Raw genomic sequence first — 18,922 nt, 5'->3', positions numbered from 1 at the left:
ATTCTCCTGCCTCAGCCTCCCAAGTAACTGGGATTACAGGCACCTGCCTCCACATCTGGCTAATTTTATATTTTTGGCAGAGATAAGGTTTGTCCATGTTGGTCAGGCTGGTCTCAAACTCCCAACCTCAGGAGTTCTGCCCGCCTCAGCCTCCCAGAATGCTGGGATTACAGATGTGAGCCACTGTGCCAAGTCTATAATTGTTTTTAATGGGTAAATAAGCCAAAGACTCAAGCACGGTGGCTCACGCCTGTAATCCCAGCACTTTGGGAGGCCAAGGTGGGCGAATCACAAGGTCAGGAGATCAAGACCATCCTGGCCAACACAGCGAAATCCTGTCTCTACTAAAAATATAAAAAAAAAAAAAAAAAAAAATAGCTGGGCATGGTGACAGTTGCCTGTAATCCCAGCTACTCTGGAGGCTGAGGCCAGAGAATCATTTGAACCAGGGAGTCGGAGGCTGTAGTGAGCCGAGATCGCACCACTGCACTCCAGCCTAGCAACAGAATGAGAATCCGTCTCAAAAAAATTAAAAAATAAGAAAATAAGCCAAAGAATATATAATTATAATGTGAGGGAGAGACCTCAGGGGAAAGGAGGGTGAGAAGATGCCTTTCTGTGGTGAGAAAAAAATTCATCCCTGGAATCTGATAAATGGTGATCCACTTCCACGACACCAGGTCAGAGTGCTCACGTCTGCTGGCTTTGAATGTGTATCTGTCTTGCACAATTCCATTCCGATTTTCACTGGCACATCAGCTAGCTGCTGCTGCGGCCAGGGGCCCCTTCACAGGGCTCCCCTCCCAGCCAGCCTGTTCCTTCTCCTCGGCCCTTCTCCCAGGCCAGTGGCAACCAGGTTCTTACCCATGATCATGCTTCTACCGCCACCAACAGTGGATGAAGCTCCGAGGACCCAAGTCTTCCACCCCCACCTGGGCATGGGTTTTGAAGTGTGGGCCATTCAAGGCCCTCTGTGATCTGTTCATGAAGCTGATCGTCATTACATCCAACATTTGTTGAAGATTTACTATGTGCTATGCTGAGTCTTTTGCAGGCATTTATTCATTCAATACTCACCCCCACTCAGGTGATTCATCCCCCATCATGGTTTTGGAGAGCTCAGTCGGTCACAGAGAGGAGAGGAAGCCCCTACCAGGTCACATGGGTAGATCTCATGGGTAGGTCTCACGGGATGTAAACAAGGCTCCAATGCACCAGGGAAGAAACCTTCGCCCATCACATCCATCTGTCGAGTTTGGTGGGTGTCCTGCATCTAAAAGGCCTGCCTCTTCCTAAAGCCTCCATTTGTCTTGAGAAATGGAAAGAGAGAGAGAAAAAAAAAACAATAATTGAATGAGCAATCCAAAACAGTATTTTTATGCTAAACCTGTCTATATCACGGAGTAGAATGTAAAATGTAGGAGCATGTTTAAGACAAAGCTGACAGTTTCAGGGGAGTTTCAGAAAAGTGGGGCCTGCAACCCTTACATCTCAGGGTCTTGGGATACTGGGTGGATGCAGAGGGAAGGTGTCAGGATACCAGGTGTGTGCAGATAGGATACCGTGTGCAGATAGGATACCGGGTGCAGAGAGGAGGCCTGGACGCCCCCATCCTGACTCCTGCTTTGGCATCAGCTTTGCCCACCCAATCCTTAGTCTCCTCATCCACACTGTGCTTTGCTTGGCCCCCCACCCTACTGCATATGAGACCCCCATTCTTCCCCAGCAACCACCTTCTTTCCTCTGAACTCTCCCACTCTCTCCTCCGCCCCTAGCCTGTGTTGGCCATTTAGTAAACATGGTGCATTGTCCATTTCCTTTTCATGGGCAGTTTTCAATGTCTCCAATAAAATCAGTGTCTCCTGGCAGGCAAGAGATGGCCATTGCTTCTCCAAATAGCCCAGAGAGCTGCATCTCACCCATGGTACATGCTCTCGGGAACCACAGACTGAGAGCTTCAAGGGCAGGTATTTCCCTGAAATTTGGGGCCAGCACTACCAAAAAGCTACAGCACCCTCAGAGTGACACTATGTTCCATAAATTCCAGCTTTGTTTTTGTTTGTTTGTGACAGAGTCTCACTCTGTTGCCCAGGCTGGAGTGCAGTGGCACAGTCTCGGCTCACTGCAACCTCTACCTCCTAGGTTCAAGCAATACTCCTGCCTCAGCCTCCTAAGTAGCTGGGATTACAGGCATGCACCACCATGCCTGGATAATTTTTGTATTTTTAGTAGAGACAGGGTTTCACCATGTTGGCCAGGCTGGTCTCGAACTCCTGACCTTAGGTGATCCACCTACCTCGGCCTCCCAAAGTGCTAGGATTACAGGCATGAGCCACCACACCTGGCCTATAAATCCCAGCTTTGACTGCCTAAGCCTAGTCTATTACCAGGGAGAAGGGGAAACTATCAAGAACCCCTCCCCCTTTTTTTAGACCAGGTCTCACTCTGTTACTCAGAGTGCAGCGGTGCAATCATGACTCACCGCAGCGTCCACTTCCTGTGGGCTCACTCCATCCTCCTGCTTCAGCATCCCAAGTAGCTGGGCCTACAGGTGCCCACCACCGCACCCAGCTAATTTTTGTATTTTTGCTAAAGACAGGGTCTTGCCATGTTACCCAGGCTGGTCTCAAACTCCCAGCCTCAAGCAATCCTCCCACCTCAATCTCCCAAAGTGTTAGAATGACAGGCAGGAGCCACCACACCCAGCCCAAGAACTCTGTGCTTTGTGCAAACATGCATAGGTGTATTTTCGCTTTAAAGCCACTAAGCACACTTCCTGCCCACTCCTTGCTGCTGCCCGCTAGGATCTCGCCTCCAGACGAGGTCAAAGCCCTTCTTAGGTCTGTTCTCAGCTCCCCCGTGTAGCACTTCGTAGTTCATGTGTAATACATTAGGGTGATGCTTAATCGCCGTTTGTTTTCTTTGCATGGAACCCTGGTCTCTAGCACTCAGCAGGCTGCCCGTCACACAGTAGGTGATCAATAAATGCGGGTGGGATAATTAAAGGAATATTCTGTCACTCCAGCTGATACATGCCAGCCTCCCACCCACATCCCATGTTGTGCTGTTGAGAGCTGCTCAGGACAGCGCTGCTGGGGCTGGTGCCTTGGACGTATTCGAAGAGTTACAGCTCAAAGCAGGAGCCCCGGAGAACAACAGGCCAGCTCAGACGATTACAGCAGGACTGATGGCATGAAGCAGGGGAGAAGCTGCTGCGGGTTTTCTGTTCAATTCCCGTCCTGCACTGCCATCTCCAGGGCACAGGAGCCCTCTCCAGGATGATCAAAGTGGCAGCCAACCCAGCGGGAAAAAAATGCAACATCACCCTCGTGACCAGGGCTTTTGATCCAGGAAGGTCGGAGCTCATTGGGGAACATTTGCTCATTATTCGTCTCCCTTTGCTATGCAGCGGTGAGAAAACCGGGAAAGCCAGCTGTTAAAAGCACATCTCCTACGCTATTAGCTGGTGAGAACACAGTGCCAGCCACGATATGAGTGCCCTGGCCCAGCGCTCACACCCCATGGCAATGTCCCTCACCAGCTCAGGGCATCTTGCACAATACAGATTCCAAGGCAGTCACCTGGGGTAAGGCCTGAAAGCCAGCATTTCTAGCAAATTCCAGAAGCAGCTGATGGTGCAGGTCTGAGCCATGGTCAATCCATGAGAGGCAAAACGTGGTGTGAGGCCCAGTAGCAGCAGCACCTGGAAGATTTCTTTTTTTTTTTTTTTTTTTTGAGATGGAGTCTCAGTCATTCTGTTGCCCAGGCTGGAGTGCAGTGGTGTAATCTCAGCTCATCACAACCTATGCCTCTTGGGTTCAAGTGATTCTCCTGCCTCAGCCTCCTGAGTAGCTGGGATCACAAGTGCCCACCACCACGCCCAGCTAACTTTGTATTTTTAGTAGAGACAGGGTTTCAGCATGTTGGTCACACTGGTCTCCAACTCCTGATCTCTGGCAATCCACCTGCCTCGACAAATATATCTTTACCTCAACAAATATCTTTTTTTTTCTTTTTTTTTTTTTTGAGACAGTCTCACTCCGTCACCAGGTGCCAGGCTGGAGTGCAGTGGCACGATCTCAGCTCACTGCAACCTCCGCCTCCTGGGTTCAGGCAATTCTCCTGCCTCAGCCTCCTGAGTAGCTGGGATTACAGGCACGCGCCACCATGCCCAGCTAATTTTTTGCATTTTCAGTAGACACGGCGTTTCACCATGTTGACCAGGATGGTCTCAATCTCTTGACCTCGTGATCCACCCGCCTCGGCCTCCCAAAGTGCTGGGATTACAGGCTTGAGCCACCGCGCCCGGCCTCTTTTTTTTTAAAGATGGAGTTTCACCATATTGGTCAGGCTGGTCTCAAACTCCTGACCTCAGGTGATCCGCCCACCTCAGCCTCCCAAAGTGCTGGGATTACAGGCGTGAGCCACCGCACCCAGCGTCTCAGCCTTTCAAGTAGCTGGGACCACAAGGCGCACGCCGCCATGCCCAGCTAAATTTTTTTGTATTTTAGTAAAGACAGGGTTTCACTATGTTGCCCAGGCTGGTCTCAAACTCCTGAGCTCAGGCAATCCTCCCACATCAGCCTCCCAGAGTGCTAGGATTATAGGTGTTAGCCACCATACCCAACTTTTTTTTTTTTTTGAAATGGAGTTTGCTAGGTGCAATGGCGCCATCTCTGCTCACTTGCAACTTCTGCCTCCTGGGTTCAATCAATTCTCTTACCTCAGCCCCGAGTACCTGGGATTACAGGGATGCATCACCACACCCAGTAAATTTTTGGATTTTTGGTAGAGACAGGGTTTGGTCATGTTGGCCAGGCTGGTCTCAAACTCCTGGCCTCAAATGATCTGCCTGCCTTGACCTCCCACCACGCTGGCATTACAGGTGTGATCTCGAATGCTGAGTTACCAAGCTCTGTTTCCTACTGCAGGATCATTAACTAGGATTATGCAAAGTTCAGAAATTTGGATCCATGAGTTTCTTAGTACTTGGTCGTATGTGTGTGTTTACTGCACTTTTTATGTCTAATGCCAGGAAGAAAGGAGAAGAGGGAAGGACAATATTCCAGGGATATTTATATTGATATTGAAAAAGTTAATGGGTTTTCTCCAAGCTGGGGAGTGGAGAAAGGAATAAGAGGAACTTGAGCCAAAAATAAGAACCTTTTAGAACTTCTGAACATACTACAATTTGACGGGGAGGAAAAACTACATTTTCAAAAATAGATGCTTCAATTAATGTCTCTTTTACTGTTCACTAGTGTCACGAGTAACGGTAATGGCAATCGTTCCTGCTGCAGCGGAACTGTCTCCGAGTCTGAGATCCCGTAATTATACGTTGGACTGCTCGTGTCTTACAGGATCTTTGTGGTACCCTGCAGAGAAACGGTGTCTGGGATTCCACCAGCTCCAGGGCTCTGCTGGCAGGGGAACCGGAAAGGTGCAGCCCGGGGGTCAGGGAATTTTCCTGGGGGATCTTCAGGACCTACAGTCCTGGCCAGGTCTCCAACCCTGCTCCCCAGCGGTGAACACCACCGTGAACACTGTGCAGGTCTATTTTCCAGGGCTCTTCATTCTAAAATAAACCATTGGTGCCATTGAGGGAAGGGGTGGGGGTGCCAGAGGGTGTGGCTACCCTGTCCCCAGGCTATATCCCCTTGGCAATATCCTCACTGCCAAGCAATAGCTCCTCTGCTTCCCCCAGACCACAGTCATCATAAAGTCACCTCTTTATTTTTATTCTTATTTACCTTTAGTCTCCAGCCTCCATTCTCACACCCAATTATTATGTTTCATGTTTCATTCTGACACTCCTTGTTATCCACTGCTATGGGCCTGTTTAGCAACTTTTGGAAATGAGATGTGAGGCCCAGCGCAGTGGCTCATTGCCTGTAATCCAAGCATTTTGGGAGGCCAAAGTGGGTGGGTCATCTGGGTCAGGAGCTCATGACTAGCCTGGCCAACATGGTGAAAACCCATCTCCACTTAAAAAAAAAAATTAGCCAGGCGTGGTGGTGTTCACCTGTAGTCCCAGCTACTAGGGAGGCTGAGGCAGGAGGATGCCATTGCAGTGAGCCGAGATCACGTCACTGCACTCCAGCCTGGGTGACAGAGTGAGACTCTGTCCCCCCACTCACCCAAAAGAAAAGAGAAGAAAATAAGAAGTAAGATGTGATATAAACAAACTTTTTTTTTTTTTTTTGCTGAGACAGGGTCTTGCTCTGTCACCCAGGCCGAAGTGCAGTGGCACGGTCTTAGCTCACTGAGGCCTCAAACTCCCAGGCTCAAGCGATTCTCCCACCTCAGCCTCCCAAAGTGCTGAGATTACAAGGCATGAGCCACCACGGTAGCCTCTGCCCCCTTCCTTACCTTAAAGCTGCTGTCACTCACATGCTCCCACTACCTGGTCTGGTCTTTCTGTTCTGTCAAAATAGCCCTGACCTCAGGGCTTCTTGCACTTGCTGTTCTGTCCCCGGAAAGTCCCTCTTACTTCCTCCCAATCTTGCCATAGCTATCTCCTTGTCAGAGAAGCCTCAGGTCCAAGAGTCACTCCCAGTGAGTTCTTCAGGATCACCTGATCCAGATCCCGGTATTTTCCTGACCTTACAGCGCATACCACCAACCACCTGATGGTTCTGTGTTTACTGACTACGTCCTCTGCAGGAACATGAAGTCCATGAGAGGAGAGTCCTTACCTGTTCTCATCACTCGCGTCTCCTTTGCTTGGCATCTGCAAAGCAAGGATGCATGTTTGTGCTAAATGAGTGCTCACTCCTTTGAGCTAATTCCCCAGCTTGAGGGATGCGTTCATTATGAAATGAACAAATACACCTGGGGGACAGGCCCATGAGAACATAAGGAGATGCATTTCCACCAGGGAGAACAAGAGAGCAGCCCTGAGGCTGGGTGTTCGAGGTCGGAAAGGCAGCCAGGTGGAGCCAGAGAGGTTCAAAATGACACAGGCAGGGGCCAGACCCATTGGGGAGCAGGGCCAGAGCCTCTTGGATCCTTTCTGTAAAGGATATGGTCATGGGACAGACATAATGTGATCTGATCTGCACTACAAGTGGTAAAATAGACTTAGCATAGAATGTAAAAGCTTAGGCCAGGCACAGTGGCTCAGGCCCATAATCCCAGGACTTTGGGAGGTCAAGGTGGGTGGATCATGAGGTCAGGAGATTGAGACCATCCTGGCTAACACGGTGAAGCCCTGTCTCTACTAAAATTACAAAAAATTAGCCATGCGTGGTGGCATGCACCTGTCGTCCTAGCTACTCGGGAAGCTGAAGCAAGAAAATTGCTTGAACCTGGGAGGCAAAGGTTGCAGTGAGCCAAGATTGGAGATTGCACCACTGCACTCCAGCCTCGGTAACAGAGCAAGATTTCGTCTCAAAAAAAAAAAAAAAATAGAATTTGAAAGCTTAACCTTATTTTATTTTATTTTTTTTGAGATGGAGCCTCACGCTGTCGCCCAGGCTGGAATACAGTGGCGTGATCTCAGCTCACTGCAACCTTCGTCTCCCAGTTTCAAGCGATTCTCCTGCCTCAGGCTCCCAAGGAGCTGAAATTACAAGTGCCCACCACCATACCCAGCAAAGTTTTATATTTTTAGTAGAGACAGGATTGTTCGATGTTGCCTAGGCTGGTCTCGAACTCCTGACCTCAGGTGATCTACCCACCACAGCCTCCCAAAGTGCTGGGATTACAGGTGTGAGCCACCGTGCCCAGCTAAGCTTAACCACGTTTAAGCATGAAGTTCAGGGGCATTAAGCACATTCACATTGTTGTGAGGTCACCACTACCCATCTCCAGAACTCTTTCATCTTCCCAAACTCAAACACCATCCCATCAAACACTCACTCCCAATCCCTGTGCCACCAGCCCCTGGGAACCACCACTCTCCTGTCTGTGACAACAAATCTGATGGCTCTAGAACCTTATATAAGCAGAATCATACACTATCTGTCCTTCTGTATCTGGCTTATTTCACTCAGCACCATGTCCTTAAGGTTCATCCATGTAGAAGCATGTGTCAGAATCTCCTTCCTTTTTAAAATTGTGATAAAATGCATGGCTCACCCCCATAATCCCAGCACTTTGGGAGGCTGAGACAGGTGGTGGATCACTTGAGGTCAGGAGTTCAAGACCAGCCTGGCCAACATGGCAAACCCCATCTCTACTAAAATTACAAAAATGTTTAGCTGGATTACTAGCGTGGCCTGTAATCCAGCTCCTCGGGAGGCTGAAACACAAGAATCGTTTGAACCCAGGGGGCGGAGGTTACAGTGAGATGAGATCAGACCATTGCACTCCAGCCTGGGCAATAGAGCAAAACTCTGTCTCAAATATAAAATAAAATTGTTATAAAATATACAAAACATTAGATACAATAAGATCTAGTGTCTAGCACAGCAGCTGGACCACAGTCAGTACTAATTTGTTGTACGTTTTAGAATAACCAAGAGCATGCAATTGGAATGTTCATCACACAGAAACCATGAATGCTGGGGGTGCTGGAAACCCCATTTACCCTAATATGATTATAACACAAATATCCCATGTGTCCCATAAATATATACACCTACTATGTACCCATAAAAATTAAAAATTAAAAAAAATTAAATTAAAACATGTAGGCCAGGCGAGGTGGCTCAGACCTGTAATCCCAACATTTTGGGAGGCTAAGGTGAGAAAATCACTTGAGCCCAAATGTTCAAGACCAGCCTGGGCAACACAGCAAGACCCCATCTCTACCAAAAACAGGAAAAAAAATGGCCAGGCATGGTGGCTCATGCCTGCAATCCAGCACTTGGGGAGACTGAGGCAGACAGATCACTTGATGACAGGAGTTCAAGATCAGCCTAGCCAATATGGTGAAACCTTGTCCCTACTAAAAATACAAAAAAATTAGTTGGGTGTGGTGGTGCACGCCTGTAATCCCAGCTACTCTTGAGGCTGAGGCAGGAGAATCGCTTGAACCCATGAGGCAGAGATTGCAGTGAGCCGAGATCGCACCACTGCACTCCAGCCTGGCCGACAGAGCAAGACTCCATCTCAAAAACAAAAACAAAACCAAAACAACAACAATATATATATATACATATACATATACATATACATACACACATACATATATGTATGTGTGTATGTATATGTATATGTATATGTATATGTATATGTATATGTATATGTATATGTATGTATGTATATATATATCTGGGTGTGGTGGTGCCGGTCTGTAGTTCCAGCTATTTGGGAGGTTGAGGTGGAGGTGAGAGGATCGCCTGAGCCCGGGAGGTGGAGCCTGCAGTGAGTGATGATGGCATCACTGCACTATCACTGCACTCCAGCCTAGGCAACAGAACAAGACCGTCTCAAAAATAAAAATTAAAAAATAGAGATACATAGATATACACATACAAAACATAAACTGTACTCCACTCCTTTTTAAGGCTAAATCGTACTGCATGGTCTGCTGCTCATCCCTGGGACTGTTGTGTCTCGAGGGGTCCTCTTAGCAGCCGCCCAAGAAGGCACTCAGGGGCCAGCGCTGCCCTCCAGCCAGGTCACCACTGCACCTCCACTACCACCCACAGGGGTCCCACTTTGCAGGTGAGGGCCGCAGACTCAGAGGCCCGTGGGCTGCCTGCGCAAGGACACGAAGCAGGTGAGGCACCGCCGGGCGAAGAGCAGGGCGGGGCTGTCCCGATCCGCCTCTCCGCGCCCCGCAGCACCGCCTGACCGCAGAGTGCGGCCCCTCCCCGGGCCCTGCTCACCGCCCACCCTGCGCCGCCACTGAGCAAGCGCAAGAGGAGCACCGTGTCTGAGCCTTAGGGCGCATGCGCGGAAAGCGCACAAGCACGGAAGGCTCCGTTCCCACGGGCGTGAATCCGCCGATCCGGGCTTTCAGGCTCGCCAGGAGCTCTGTTTATAAACACACCGCGCGGTGGCCGGCGAGGGGTAACCCTAAGGAGAGTGGGGTGGGAGGTCAGAGGTTACTGGGCCTGGGGGCGCCGGTGGGGAGACGGACCCTACCCACCCTCGGGGACTGCTGGCTGTGCGGCGTGGCTGGTAGGGCCGCCCTACAGCGGACCGGGGCTGCCGGGGCGCCACGTGGTGTGCACGTGGTCCTGCCCCGGCGCGGCGGCTCCCCTCCCCCACGGCGTGAGCCGGGCTCCAACGCCCCCTGGCGTCGCCGGGTTGCATATTGCGCTTGCGTACAATGCGTCGCGAGGCGTCTTCCGGTGGCGCGGCGGGGTCTGTTGCATCCTCGCCACGGCTGCGCCGGGAGGTTCCGGGGCGGTGGGGTCGCCTGCCCAACGTCCTGTGCGCGAGTGACGGGTGAAGGCCGGCTTTGAGTGGGGGCGAGCCTCCAAGAGTCCACGTGGGGCCAGAGGGATTCGCTGGTCCTGTTTTCTAAACACTGGGTGTCCTCGAACCTGGGGGCGCGGGCTGGGTACCCCCCCACCACGAGGACGATCGTGCCTGGGTCAGTGACTGCATAAATAAATGAATGGGGGAGGAAATATGTACAATATTAAAAAGAATGTTGTTTCAGATTTTTTACCATGTCACCTACTCTTACAGATTTTATGAGACTTTTTGTTGTTTTTTATGTTGCCCAGGCTGGTCTCAAACTCCTGGGCTCAAACTATCCTCCGGCCTCAGCTTCCCGAAGTGCTGGGATTACAGGCGTGTTGATGAGATTCTACATGAAATTTATTGGGCATTTCCTAAGCAGTCAGTGGTAGTTACTATGGTTGTTGCTTAAAAACAAAAACAGAAATAAATGGTATACTCTATTCTAAAAGGATTTGAGAAAGATTTATAAAGATTAAAAAGCAAGTGACAGGAAAAAATAAAAACATGCAAAATTCCTCCTTTTTCTGCCATTTTATAGCAAAGGCTCAGAATTGCATTGCCACTGCTGGTTGTTTCTGTAAAATTAGTATTTCTCAATTTATCTACTCCAGGGACATTTTTTTTTCTTGAGACGGGGTCTCACTGTGTTGCCCAGGCTTTAGTGCAGTGGTACAATCATGGCTCGCTGCACCCTCAGCCTCCTGGGCTCAAGCAATTCTCCTACCTCAGTCTCCTGAGTAGCTGGCATTACAGGCACAATCCTCCATGCCCAGCTAATTTTTGTATTATTATATTTTTTAGAGACAGGGTTTTGCCATATTGCCCAGGCTGGTGTCAAACTCCTGTCTTCAAGTGGTCCTCTCACCTTATCCTCCCAAAGTGCTGCAATTACAGGCATGAGTCACCATGCCCAGCCCAGCAACATCCTTTATTTTTTATTTTTGTAGAAACAAAAGTCTCACTGTGTTTCCCAGGCTGTTCTCAAACTCCTGGGAGGCTCCCACCTCAGCCTCCCAAAGTGCTGGGATTACAGGTCTGAGCCACCTCTGCCATCCCATCTTAAATACAGCCATGCATTGCTTGAGAAAGATGATACTTGAGAAATGCATTGTTAGGCAATTTCATCCTTGTGTGAACATCATAGTGTGTAATTACACAAACCTGTATGGTACAGCCTGTTGGCTCCTAGGCTACAAACCTTTAACAGCATGTTAATGTAATGTGCTGAATACTATGAGCAATTGTAACATAACGGTATATGCATATCTAAACATAGGCAAGGAAGGGTAAAGATACAGTATTATAGGCCAGGCGTGGTGGCTCACACCTGTAATCCCAGCACTTTGGGAGGCCAAGGTAGGTGGATCACCTGAGTTCAGGAGTTCAAGACCAGCCTGACCAACATGGAGAAACCCCATCTCTACTAAAAATACAAAACATTAGCTAGGCGTGGTGGTGCATACCTGTAATCCCAGCTACTCGGGAGGTAGAGGCAGGAGAATCACTTGAACCTGGGAGGCAGAGGTTGCGGTGAGCCAAGATTGAGCCATTGCACTTCAGCCTGGGCAACAAGGACAAAACTCCATCTCAAAAAAAAAAAAAAAAAGGGGATACAGTATTATAATCTTAGAGGACCGCTGTCATCTATGGCCTGCATGGTGGGCCTGTTTCATGACTGTAAATACCTAGTATGTGCCAGATACTGCTCTGGGCTCTGAGGTGACGCTATTCAGGTAAAAGGAAAATCTAAACGTGGTCACATTATAAAGGAAAGCCAGGAAGTACATATCCTAACGGTCAGGCTAATGGTACATGTTTAACAATCAGATGGGGAAGGACTGCATGTATACACATTTATTATAAATGTTACTGGTATGAAGCGTGTGTGTCATATCAATTATAAATAATGATAAAACACACAGTTATCTTTTTGTTTGTAAATTCCATGGTCAGCTGATTCTCGGAGAATTCTTTCCTTTAGCATTGTTGAACTCCGGTGACCATAGCCAGCCTGTGCTTGAAACTGAATTATAATCTGCAAGGTTGAGTTGTTGCCCAGCCCACCATTTTCCCAGTAAATTTGTTGTCTTTAAATATAATGCTTGGCCTGGTAGGGTGGCTCATGCCTGTAATCACAGCACTTTGGGACTGTATGGGACGCCAAGGCAGGAAGATCACTTTAACCCAGGAGTTTGAGACCAGCCTTGGCAACAGAGCAAGATCCTGTCTCTACAAAAAGTAAAACAATTAGCCAGGCATCGTAGCATGCACCTGTGGTTTCAGCTATTTGGGAGGCTGAGGCTGAAGGATCTTTTGAGCCCCAGAGTTGGAGGCTGCGGTGAGCCATGGTCACGCCACTGCACTCTGTCCTGGGCAACAGTGAGACCCTGTCTCAGAAAAATAAAAGTAAAATAAATGTAATGTTTGACAGGAGTGTTGATATTTTTACTTACATTAACGAGTAAGAAATGAAGTAAAAAACCATACAGATCAGAACTTTGTTCCTCGATGATGTCAACAACTTCTTTGCTGTATTGGAGAACGGTTTTCTATTACTGGGTGAATATTTCCTCAAGGTTTTGTGCTATTCTCAATGTAATGGCTACAGACATCACAGAATTTGAAGTTTAACCATGTTGTTAATTTTCCCCATTATTTTCTTATGTCTAGGGATTGGCAAATGGATTCTGCAGAGTCAGATGGTAAATATTTTCCAGACACATACAGTCTTTGGCGCAGTCTCTTGTTTTGTCTTAACCACCCTTTAACAATGTAAAAAAAAAAAAAAATTTAGCACAAGCAAGGGCCAGATTTGGCCTTCAAAACCCTGAATTGTAGTATTTTCAGATTTCTGCAGTGTAAATATCTCTGCGATAGTTGATCCAAGCTGCCGATGGAGTATCTGAACCAACGCAGAGTATCTGAACTTGGGGTTGGGAAGAGACTTTCCAGTATACAGATGGAGTAGTTATAAGTAACCTCAAAAGCATAGATTACAGTAAAATAATTAGGACATGATAAGTGTTGAGACCCTTTCAACAGAAGTTATTTAACTGCAAGCTTAATGTAATTTAATTTTTTTTTTTTTTTTTGAGACAGAATCTTTCTCTGTTACCCAGGCTGGAGTGCAGTGGCGTGATCTCAGCTCATTGCAACCTCCACTGCTCAGGTTCAAGCAATTCTCCTGCCTCAGCCTCTCTAGTAGCTGGGAGTACAGGCAGGCACCACTGTGCCTGGATAATTTTTTATTTTTGTAGAAACAGGGTTTCACCATGTCACCCAGGCTGGTCTCAAACTCCTGAGCTCAAGTGATCCACCCGCCTCAGCCTCCCAAAGTGCTGAGATTACACATGTGAACCACTGTGCCTTGCCTAATATAATTTAATTTTTGATCATGGCTATCTTTAACAACCAATTCACCGAAATCCTGAACGTTTCACAGATAGGCTCTTGGGAACAGCTCCAACTCCGCATTAGTCTTGTCTGTAAGTAGAGGTGGGCTTCTGGAATGGTAGAGTTCCATTTCTTAGCATGGGTTACACTTAGACATACCCAAAAGTGACCACCTGCCCAGGAGTCACACACGTGTATCACACCCTCCGTTGAGTGAGTGCAGGGCCTGTGATGGGCTTCTAACCAGTGGAACATGGCAGATGGGGCAGATGTCATTGCCCAGATATGGTTATGCTGGTTATGTTATATGCAAAGGGCAAGGGGCTCCTATTCCCATCACTCCTATGGTCACATGACATTATAGAAGATCCGGTCCTGGCCCACTAGAGACAGAGACGCTCCTGCTGGCCTTGCAGAAGCAAACAGCGTGTTGTGAACAGCCCCTGGAGAGGACCCCATGGCCAGGGACTATGAGTGGCCTCCAGGACCTGAAGGCAGCCTCCAACAGATGGCCAGGAAGAAGCTGGTACCCTCCTCAGTCATGTGGCCACAAGGAAATGCGTGCTGCCAGCAGGCTGAGTGAGCTTGAGAGAGGATTCTTGCCCGGTTGAGCCTCTGGATGAGAATGCAGCCCAACTCAGCCTGGATTACAGCCATGAGAGACTCTGAGCAGAGGACCCAGCAGAGCTCTGCCCAGGCTCCTGCCCCAAGGAGACCATGCGGTGCTAGATGGATGTTGGTTTAAGCTGCTAACAAATACATAATTTTTAAATATATGGATGCACTGTTCTGTATGAGTGTTACATTTCCCAATTTTTTTTTTTTTTTTTTTGAGACAGTCTTGCTCTGTCGCCCAGGCTGAAGTGCAGTGGTACGATCTCAGCTCACTGGTACCTTGCTGCCTGGGCCTGCTGACCACTGCCTTCGTCCCTCTTTAATTCTGCTGTACCTTGTCACCCTCGTCTCACTTCCAAAGCTCTCCCTCACTTCTGGGATATTAAGAGGCCCACAGAAGGCCAGGCGTGGTGGCTGACGCCTGTAATCCAAGCACTTTGGAGGCCAAGGCTGGCGGATCACCTGAGGTTGGGAGTTCAAGACCAGCCTGACCAACATGGTGAAACCCCCTCTTTAAAAAAATAAAAATAAAAAAGTTAAAAAAAAAAAAAAAAAGGCCCACAGAGCCTGCTCGAAGCTCAGCCAAGGCTAACCAAACACCACCTCCCTGTTCACAAACCCATATCTTCTCTCCACCCCCCAGCCTCAGACTCCCTTGTCCCCCTTCCCTGGGAAGCCAAAACATCACAGCCCGGCCACTACGCATTTGCTCTCGTCTGCAGAATTTCACAAAAGAAACCAAGGGCCCCTGGGCCCCCACTCCAGCCCCAAGCGTTCTGCCAAGGAGGGAGGCCCCTGCTGTTCACGCTGCCCTGTGTGTGGGTAGACGGATCTTCCCAGGCCGGCTTAGGTTGTGAGGTTGGCCTGGCAGGGATAAAACCAGGCCGGATGAGGACTGGATTGCAGCAGGCAGCCCATGGGGCTTTATCGCCGTTTTCTGCGGAACAAAGGCCCGGCTGGCCCTGGGAGCGCATGCTGCTGCTCTATTGAAATCTTGAGGTGGTTCTCTATTAATCACTCCCCCTGGCGCCTCTGAGGCCCCAAAAGGAGTCAAACAAAACCTCTTTTCTAAGCAGGAAGAGGTTTGCAGAGGCCTGAGCAGAAAGATTCCCCCAGCCCCTCCGGCCAACTTAACACACAAGAAAAGCGTTGCTTGGGTGCATGGCGGTGGGGGGAGGTTGGAACGTGACCAATTTCACTCCGGACCCCAAAGAGCTCCGTGCAGGAAGCGGAGTGGGTGAGCGAGGGGTCTCACCTTCGTGCAGCCCCTTCCTTGTTTTATTTTAGAAACTGAAAAGACCCAGTTGAATGATGTTTGTTTGTTTGTTTGTTTTTAGTAGACATTTACTAGGAGCAAAGTAGAGAAAAAAACAAAACTTCCATTTTCTTTTTTTTTTTTTAGATGGAGTTTTGCTCCTGTTGCTCGGGCTGGAGTGCAATGTCACAATCTCAGCTCACCACAACCTCCGCCTCCCGGGTTCAAGCAATTCTCCTGCCTCAGCCTCCCAAGTAGCTGGGATTACAGGCATGTGCCACCATGCTTGGCTAATTTTGTATTTTTATTAGAGACGGGATTTCTCCATGTGCCCAGGCTGGTCTGGAACCCCTGACCTCAGGTGGTCTGCCCACCTCAACCTCCCAAAGTGCTGGGATTACAGGCGTGAGCCACAGCGCCTGGCAAAACTCCCATTTTCTTTCCTTCTTAGATGTAACCGTGAATCACAACTTCTTTGTTTCTCTTTTTTCCCCACCCGATATTGCTGTTCTGCATTAACCAATAACTGATATTGCATTATTCATTGACCTATCGATATGAGGTTTGGCTTCTATTTTTAAACAGGCTAAAACACCAAGCAATCATTTCCCCTGATAAGCACTCACGACCCGCCAGGACCAGGCCTGCTGCCTGTGGGTGTGTGTTTGTCTGTTTCTGAGAAACAGCTTTTTAATACTTTTATTTATTTTTTATTGTATTTTTTTTTTTGAGACAGAGTCTCACTCTGTTGCCCAGGCTGGAGAGCGCAGTCACTGGCATGATCACGGCTCCCTGTAGCCTCACACTCCTAGGCTCAAGCAATTCTCCTGCCTCAGCCTCCCAAGTACCTGGGACTACAGGCACATGCCACCAGTCCCAATTAATTTTCCTTTCTTTTTTATCTTTCAGACCAAGTCTTGCTCTATTGCTCAGGCTGGAGTGCAATGGCACGATCTCAGGTCACTGCAACCTCCGCCTCCTGGGTTCAAGCCATTCTCCAGCCCCAGCCTCCTGAGTAGCTGGGATTACAGGCATGCACCATCATGCCTGGCTAACTTTTGTATTTTTGTAGAAACAAGGTTTCACCATGTTAGCCAGGCTGATCTTGAACTCCTGACCTCAGATGATCTGCCCACCTCGACCTCCCAAAGTGCTGGGATTACAGGCGTGAGCCACCACACCCAGCCGCAACCAAGTTTTATTTCCTAACTTACTTGGTGACACTTTGCTGTCTCCTTCCCTCCCTCCTGCCCACTCCTTTCCTGCCTTTCTTTACTTCCCACTCTGTGTTCTTCTGTTTTTGTTTCATTTTTGGATTAAAATGACAGAAGTTTGTTCTCTCGCAGTTCTGGAGGCCTGAATTCTGAAATCACGGTGTCAGCAGGGCACAGTTCCCTTGAGGGCCCTTGGGAGGAATCTTTCAGGCCTCTGTCCCAGCCCCCGGCAGCCATGGGCACTCCTTGGCCCATAGGGGCATCATTCTGCAGTCCTTGGATCAATCAAGTACTCTTTGCAAAACACTACCAATGTGTGTTTTGGGAGGAATATCAAATGCAGTCCTGAGATTGCAAGTCCTTCGTGTCTCTACCTTTACAAGGCCATCTTCTCCCTGTCTTTCACATCATCTTCCTTCTATGCGTGTCTGTTTCCGTGTCCAAATTTCTTTTTATTTTATTTATTTATACTTATTTTTTTGAGATGGGGTCTTGCTCTGTCGCCAGGCTGGAGTGCAGTGGCTCGATCTCGGCTCCCTGCAACCTCTGACTCCCTGGTTCAAGCGATTCTCCTGCCTCACCCTTTCGAGTAGCTGGGATTACAGGCACACGCCACCACACCCAGCTAATTTTTGTATTTTTAGTAGAGACAGGGTTTCACCATGTTGGCCAGACTGGTCTCAAACTCCTGACCTTGTGATCCACCCGCATCAGCCTCCTGAAGTGCTGAGATCACAGGCATGAGCCACTGAGCCCGGCCAGGAATTTGTTTTTAACTGAAAAAAAGACACTAATTAGAGATGATTATAATAATGTCTTTACAGTGCTGCCTAAGGATTAATGAGACCTGTAGAAGTAGACAATTTACAGTATAGCTGAGGTTCCACTCGCTGTTATTTGCCAGGAAGAATTCAAATAACTCTCAGCTGACCTTTTTGGTTTCTTTTTGTTTGTTTTGAACAGAGCCTCACTCTGTTGCTCAGCCTGGAGTGTGGCAGCATGGTCATAGCTCGCTGCAACCTGGAACTCCTGTGTGCAAACCATCCTCCCACCTCAGCGCCCCAAGTAGCTGGGGCCGCAGGTGCATACCATCGTGCCTGGCTACGTTTTTTATTTTTTTGTAGAGATGGGGTCTCGCCATGTTTCCCAGGCTGGTCTCAAACACCTGGCCTCAATTGATCCTTCAGCCTTGGCCTCCCAAAGTGCTGGGACTGGTGTGAGCCAGTGTACCCAGCCCTCAGCTGATCTTTGATGCCAGCAGCGACTGGAACTTTTCGTATTGTGCTTTATGGTTCACAGCACAGCACCAATCAGTGCACAGCATCTTACACACACACAAAATGTTTCTCTTGCTCCATCCTCAACACAGGCTTTTATTTTCCCCAGAGTAAAGAAGACATTAGAAGAATGCTAACCTTTGCCTAATTTCAAAGTTCAACAAATAAGATTAGTGAGAAAGGTTTGCACTTTGGTACCGAACTCACTCCCTTTTTCTCTTCTTCCCCTGTGATATCCCTCCAAAGCACACATTCGTAGTGTTTTGCAAAGAGTGCTTGATTAATGCATTTTGAGTAACTATACAGTTACTTTAAATGATGTTGGCCAGGTGCAGTAACTCACACTTTGGAGGGCCAAGGCAGGAGGAACATTTGAGGCCAGGAGTTTGAAACAAGCCTGGGCAAGTTAGCAAGATCCCATCTTTATAAAGAATAAGGAAATTAACCAGGCATGGTGATGAACAACTGCGGTCCCAGTTCCTCAGGAGGCTGAGGCCGGAGGATCACTTCTGCCCAGGAAATTGAGGCTGCAAGTGAGCCATGTTCATGCCAGACAAAGTGACAGAGCGGGACCTTGTCTATTAAAAAATTTGTTTGATTATGTCAACTAAGAATTTGTAATCACATGGGGAAATACCACACAAAGTGAAAAAAAAAAACAAGAAAAGAAGCTGAAAGCCGGGCGCAGTGGCTCATGCCTGTAATCCCAGCACGTTGGGAGGCCTAGGCGGGTGAATCATGAGGTCAAGAGATTGAGACCATCCTGGCCAACATGGTGAAACCCCGTCTCTATTTAAAAAAAAAAA

Source organism: Callithrix jacchus, chromosome 2 (genome assembly GCF_049354715.1).
Source record: "Callithrix jacchus isolate 240 chromosome 2, calJac240_pri, whole genome shotgun sequence".
NCBI classification, from domain to species: domain Eukaryota; kingdom Metazoa; phylum Chordata; class Mammalia; order Primates; family Cebidae; genus Callithrix; species Callithrix jacchus.
Note: the sequence above shows the minus strand (reverse complement) of the source record.